The following is a 7,594-nucleotide window of genomic DNA, read 5'->3' on the forward strand; positions in this document are numbered from 1 at the left end:
CTACTCTTTCCCTAATTCCTATAAGTGTTTGTCAGAAACATCAGTGACTATTGCTTCACTTTCTAAAGCAGCAATAGTAACAGTGGAGACAAAAAGCTGACCAAAATTTAAAAGGAAAAACTTTCCTCATCAGTAGATTTTTGATACTTATTTGTGTTGTTGCATGTGGATTTTGAAAAGCGGGCTTTGAACCTATTCCTGGGAATCTGGAATGTCATACACATGTAACGTGTGCGTGTCCAGGAATGATTTGAAAAGGTCCAAAGGTCTCACCTCTGACTGACCTTGAGACTGTAGCAATAGGAAGTGAAGGCTAAGGAAAAGTTTTAACTGTGTGCCTGAGTGCTGAAGCTGCGTTTCAATAGCCACCCAGATTCCCTTAGCAAAGACTGTGAGATATAGACCTTAAAAAACTGAGAAATCAATAAGAAAAAGACAGACAACACAAAATTTTAAAGGGGCAATAAACTTGAAAGGGAATTGCATAAAAAAGGACATCAGAACGGGACATCAGCTTTTCAAAACCCTCAAATCTGTCATCAGAGGAATGGAAATCAAAGCTAAAAGGAGTGATTGCACACCTACTGCAACATCAAATTTTTTTTAATAAAAAGAAATGAACAAAAACTGAGAATACTAAATGCCGGTGAGAATTTACATCAGTTGGAAAAAAAACTTCTGGAAGGAGTGTAAATTGGTGACTACTTCCTTGGTTTGGTAGTCTCTACTAAAATTGAACATACAGATGACTCATCCAGAAATTCCACTTCTTTGCTAACAAAAATAAATGTGATACGCGTCCAAAGAAAGGTGCAAAAAATTCACAGCAGTTTTATTCATCACAGCCCCGAACTGGAAACAACGCAGATGTCCATCCACTGTAAAACAGATAAATCGTGGTGCAACTGCATTATGAAGCTCTGAACTCATCACAGGGCTGTGACAGCACAAATAAGTATCGAAAATCTGATGAGGGGAGAAGCTAGACATAAAAGACTACAAACTGTACGATTCTATTTTTTTGAAACTTTTTGAAAGCTTCGAATGACAAGGGAAACCAGCCTAACACAAATTGTTGCATATCCTGAAAGCACTTCTTTATTGCACATTTCCATGTGGTTTGTCCACTTATTCATCAGGTTTATTTCTTAATAAAACTAAGTGCTCTTTTTTCTTCAATGTTTACATCTCATTTCAAGTTTCACTTTCTCTCTGACTCACTTCCAGGCTGCAATAGAACCTTGTGCATGCTCTGTTGGATAATTTTTTGTTTCATATATTAAATGTTAGTAAATGGTGTGTCTAATTCACTAAAAACTCAGCTCCCTGGGGCGAGGACACTGTTTTGAATCTCAGCTTCCAGTTCTAGGAGAAGCCCATGAGTTTAGTCATTGAGTTTACATGCACTGGTGTCAAATAATGTTTCAAATTTCTGCTCAGCTCCTATCCTTCTGTGTGACGTTAGGTAAGTTACTTTGCTTTCTCGGCAATAAATAGGGATAATAAAATCACCTAGCTTTTATATTTGTTGTAATGCTATGAGGTTTAAATGAGCTAATGTCTGAAACACAAACTGATCTTAATAAATGTTAGCTTTTAGCTAATACAATTACCAGAATATATTTACAGATTTAATGTAAATGGAGGCTACTTTATTTATGTAACTATCTTTACAATAAATTTGTTAAAATTTTAAAAACTTTACATAACATTTCATGAAAATTAATCTACTAATAGAAATACACCCAATGTTTCCCTGAGCAGAAAATATTTGGAGATATCTATCTATCTATCTGCAAATAGATATGTACCTTACAACATACATATAAATCCAGGAATAGGATCAGAAATTGGAAAGATATTGTACTTTTTAATAACAATATGTCATCTGACAGAAAGTACCACTAAAATTCAGAGGAAATGTGATACCAATCTAATTATATTCAGTCAAACTATATTTCAAGTTCATATGTGTAAAAACACATTCAGACAAATTACTGAGAACTGTAATATCTCTCTCTTTGATTCATATGTTTTCTTTGTTGACAAAAATCTCTTGACCTTATTTTGATCGATTTTCTGCGCTGATAACTAAATAAATGTCTCAGGTATTTTTTTTCGCGGGCCTCTCACTGTTGTGGCCTCTCCCATTGCGGAGCACAGGCTCCGGACGCGCAGGCTCAGCGGCCGTGGCTCAGGGGCCCAGCCGCTCCGCGGCATGTGGGATCTTCCCAGCCCGGGGCACGAACCCGTGTCCCCTGCATCGGTAGGCAGACTCTCAACCACTGCGCCACCAGGGAAGCCCAGTCTCAGGTATTTTTGACATTAGTTACTAGTTGAGACTATTGGCTGTCCCTCCACTTCTGCTTAAAACTCAGTCTCTCTGTGTGTACTTCAAATTGATGATTTAATGGTTTCTTTTAAGGTAAAATTTTGCTCTTTATTTTAGAACATATTTCTTCTTTTTGTGACTGTCTGACATTCCTGATTTGCACAACTTCTTTTTCTTAGATATTCCCCGAAATGTGGTTAATTACTTAACACATTATATTATCTGTTCTGTGTCTTTGACATTTACCATTATTGACATTCATCTTTACTGTGCTGTTGTATCCTATTTTTCTTCATTGTACTTTAATAACTGGTAGAAAAACGGACTTTTCCAAATTCTTAAAAATGCATACAAGTTATTATTAAATAACCATTCTTCCTGAAGCATTATTATTTTTAGTCTCTTTTTCTAAACACAAAAATGCCTATTTTAGAGCACGAGATTAATGGAAGGGGAAAAGTAAAATAAAGCACCATAAAAGGGTAAGGAAGAAGTTAGAGAAATAGTAAGGTAAATGCCAAAGGAAGCCAGTGGTGTATAAGAAAAAAATAGCAATATTTATATAGTTTATTACATGTTATAATGTTCTATATCATACAATAGTACTTTCATATTATTATATCTGTTGTAGATTAGAACTTTGGCATTAAAGAGATAAATTTGTCCAAAGTTGTTTAGCTACTACATTTTGAAGTCAAGACTCAAGCCCAGGCTTTTAAAATTCCTAATCCAGCATGCTTGCAATGGACTGTGATGGAAACTTGTAACCAAATAATATAGAAAAATTGAAACCAAAACAATTTAGCCATATAATATACACTTTTAAAAAACACTTGTTTAGGGGGGGCTTCCCTGGTGGCGCAGTGGTTGAAAGTCCGCCTGCTGATGCAGGGGACGCGAGTTCGTGCCCCGGTCCGGGAAGATCCCACATGCCGCAGAGCAGCTGGGCCCGCGAGCCATGGCCGCTGAGCCTGCGCGTCCGGAGCCTGTGCTCCGCAACGGGAGAGGCCGCAACAGTGAGAGGCCCGCGTACCGCAAAAAAAACAAAAAAAGTGGACAAAAATTTGAAAAGACATTTCTCTCAAGAAGATATATATGCAAAGGGCCAAAAAGTACCTGAAAAGATGCTCCAAAGGATCAGGGGAATGTAAATCAAAACCACTTCACACCCAGTAGGACAGCTATAATTGAAAAGGTGAAAAAATAACAAGCGTTGATGAGGATGTGAAGGAAATGAAATACTCATACATTGATGATGACAATGTATAATGGTGCAGCCTCAGGAGAAAACTATTTGGCAATTTTTCAAAAGTTTAAACAGAGAGTTAACAAATGACCCAACAATTCCACTTCTATGTATATATCTAAAAGAATTGAAGACATGTTCACACAAAAACGCATAGCAGCATTATTAATGAAAGCCAAAAGTGGAAATAAATCACATGTCTATCAACTGATGAATGTGAAAACAAAATGTGGTATACCCATACAATGGAATAGTATTCTGCTCTAAAAAAGAATGAAGTACTGATACATATTACAATCTGGATGAACCTTGAAAACATTAAATGAAACAGCCAGACACAAAAGCCTACATATTATATGATTCCATTTACGTGAATTGTCCAGAATACACACACCATGAGAATTATACCAGTATGAAAATGTTACTTAAATATAATGCAACTGGCTGTACTATTATTTTTCCTCTCAGAAGAACTTCTTTGTTCACTGCTCTAAATCACCATTGGTAAGTATTTCCTGTCTGGGGTTAGTAGCCACATCTCTTAGGTGGCTTCTGTTTCTTCTTTTCTTTCAAGGATGCTAACTTAGATTTCAGCACCTCCATTATTTTAGGGATAGAGTGAACTCCTCCAGAAGTAAGCAACACACTGAAACATCTTGATCTTTTCTTTAAAAGTCCCTAAGTAAACCTTAAGTAAACAGATCCTTAAGGGCCATCTAAGTTGACATAGTCAGTTACTTCCAAAAATATTGCTGTGCCACAGCAGAGTACAAATTGGTGGTTGAAATAAGAAAATACTGACTATCCTGTACTCCTACTAAATTTAGGATCTGCAGATTTAGGACCTGTAACATGTAACATCATACTTCTCAAATTAATTAATGTGCTGTAATAACCAATGAAAATTCTCAAACATCTATCTACTTTTCCTCCAGTATAAGGTAAGTGTTATTGCTATACACACTGCCTCTGTTGTTTTATTTCTATAGATTGAATTTCCAAGACACAGTCTCTAGATCATGGAGACACCTGGGCACCCATGGACCAAAACCAATCCGTGGATGCATTTCCTTTAGTTCACATTGAGTTGTGGATCCTGTTTTGAAAAAGAAATCAAGGCCAACTTTTGAGTCAGGTTTTTCCCTCAGATCTGGTCTCTACTACTAAGGAGTTCCCCTGGTGTGGGAAAAATGATGGACCTTGTCATTGTTGTTGGTTTGGCATATAGGAAACGTGGTCTCTTATTCATCAGTGCTCCTGTTACAGCTGCCTGAGTTTTTCTTCTCCTCATTGCTGAACATGTACATCACTCTAAACTCATGTGTGGTAGCTCGACAGTGTTCAACTCTGGCTATATAGAGAATCACATATAGGAGAGATTTTTAAAATTCTGATGCAGACAAATGAAAAAAGTTTTTAAAGTCTCATGTGAAGTCCAGATATCTGTATTTAAAAAAACAAACAAAAACAAACAAAAAAAACTGTCCAGGAAATTTCAATGTGCAGTCAAGGTTGAGAACCACTAGCCTAGAATATTTGACAGTGTTGTAGATTACTGAAAAAGGCAAAAGGTATGTCATTTCTATATAAAATTAAATCGTTTCATGCATGCATACAAGCATATGCTTTTTAAAAAATATATATCATATTGTTGACCTTAAAAATGTATACACATACATACACACGAATACAAATATAGCATAGGACACATAATTCTTTTCCTGTCTTCGTATTCCAAAGTAGATATTTATCTGAAAAATAAAATTTTCTCTCCCCTCAGAAGTATTCAGAGAAAACACTTTCTGCCTTCCTCTCTTGCCAGCAAGCACAGGAGGAATTACTTTTCTGATTGGTAAACTTTCAATCGTTCACTAAGTTCTTCCTGATTCCAGATGGCAGTATCTTCTCTGAGCATGTTCTTTGTCACAAGTTCATCTAAGTTGAAAAAGACTCCTTCAACTCAAATGAATGACTTATTACATGCCACCCTACATCACTCACCCACACATGACTTAGAAAAGTGAGAGAAGGGGGAATCAAAGGAAAGATATTAAGCCCGAGTTTCTCCAAAGGAAGGGAGCCAACAAAAGAAAGAGGTGACACTGTGGAAAGAGCAGTAAAGTCTGGGTTACTTTTGATTGTTTCGAGTCTGACATACCGAAAAGCAGTTGGAAATGAGGACTTGTACTCCAGGAAATAGGCTGGGATTGAGAATTCGATTTGGAATCCATGCACAGAAAAGTGATTGACAAAATTATTATTAATGTTAGGGCAGTGATAAAGATTATTTCAAGTACATATTACTCCATTATTTAGAAGTAGTATCTATCAATAATGATAACACCACACTAATGCTTAAACTTGACATTGAAAAAAGTTATACCCATGAAAGTTGTGTCACCAAATTTGAGAATATCACTATGGACACATAATACCTAAAATACAGCAGCTTAACTAAATATCTGTTACCCTTTCACATCTTTGCTGATGAGCATTTGATGAGTTTAGACTATTTAACTAAACAGATTTATTTTGTTTCCAGATGTGTTTTATTTGTATTACTTAATAACATGCTTTCCAAGGCACTGCTACTTTTAACATTCCATTATGTAATTCATCCACAAGTTGACTTTATATAAACGGTCTTTCTGGCTAAGCGAGCCCTATACCTATAGGGATTATGACACTCAATTAAAAGCCATATCTCATCGAATTTATAGATTACTACAGAATGCATACCCTTTGTTACTTGGGAGCAGAGAGAGGAGACAGGGATCATTAATATTAAATTTGTATATTCCAAGGATTTATTATATAACTTATAATAGGTTCTCCACATACTAGTATTTGTTTTAGTTGTACATGGCTAGATCATCAATATTACTTTTCATAGGATTAGAAGTCTACTTTTTAGTGAAAGGTAATTGCTCTCATTATGGAATGTTATAGTCCAGTAATAAAATTCAGTGTAGCATTAACTGATTTGATAATCCAACATGTAATTACTAAGTGTCTGTTATGTTTCAGGCATAGATTGAACGATGGAAATAGCAAGAATAATAAAACATGATTCTTACCCTCAAAATCTAGAAAGCATTATTGTATTATGGCCTAGGCTTTGGATTCAGTTTGTGATGAGTTCAAATCCTCACTCTGAAAATGGTTACGCAAACCATCTGCATGTAACTTCTCAAAGTCAGTTTTTCATACATAAAATGCAGAACAACATATAAAGTGTTATAACAGCCCAGAAAAGAGGGAGTGTCAAAGTGGTGTTAGGAGACAGAGGTTGGTGTTCAAGGCTGACCTTCAAGGTCAGAAGCCTTGTGGGGTTAGTCTTTATACTGAGAGACCCCTACATGTCAAGAAGCCAAGATATGTTCTCTAGCTATTTGATGAATGTAGGTTAAATTACTTGGACTGGGGTCTGGGAGAGATGACTACAGTTTAAATAATTGTATGCAGTGCATTTGGGTGGAGCTTGAGGAAATCAACCCTATTGGCTATCAGCTAAGGTCTCCTGTCATTTTTCACACCTGCCATTTCTGAGCTCTGAGTGTTATGAGGGTTTCATGGGTAGCTGGGCTATCTCCTCAGTTATTTACCTTTAAATATTCTAGGCTTCACTTTCTTTTGCTTTGTTCCATCAAATATCACATCTCCATCTACTCTCCATTTTCCAGGAATTCACTGAATTTTTTCATCTGTTAGAACCCATTCACTTTTTAAATTGTTTTGAACTTATACATTTTTATTCCTTTAATATAAATTTAGTGGAGTTTTAGAAGAAATGGGAGATTAAAATCTATGCTTAATACATTGCATTCAGTGCTAAATTTCTGTGAACCTCATTTAAAAATGAGATTCATTTTCTTTTATGACAGAACCTTGAATTATTTTGACATAGGATTATTTCTGTCTCATATAGATTATTTTGCAGTTTGGAAATCCACTGCATAATCTATGCCTCAACTTACTTTGATGTTCATATTATAAAGCATAGATGAGAAGGAATA

This window comes from Stenella coeruleoalba (assembly GCF_951394435.1).
Source record: "Stenella coeruleoalba genome assembly, chromosome: 11".
In the NCBI taxonomy this organism is placed as follows: domain Eukaryota; kingdom Metazoa; phylum Chordata; class Mammalia; order Artiodactyla; family Delphinidae; genus Stenella; species Stenella coeruleoalba.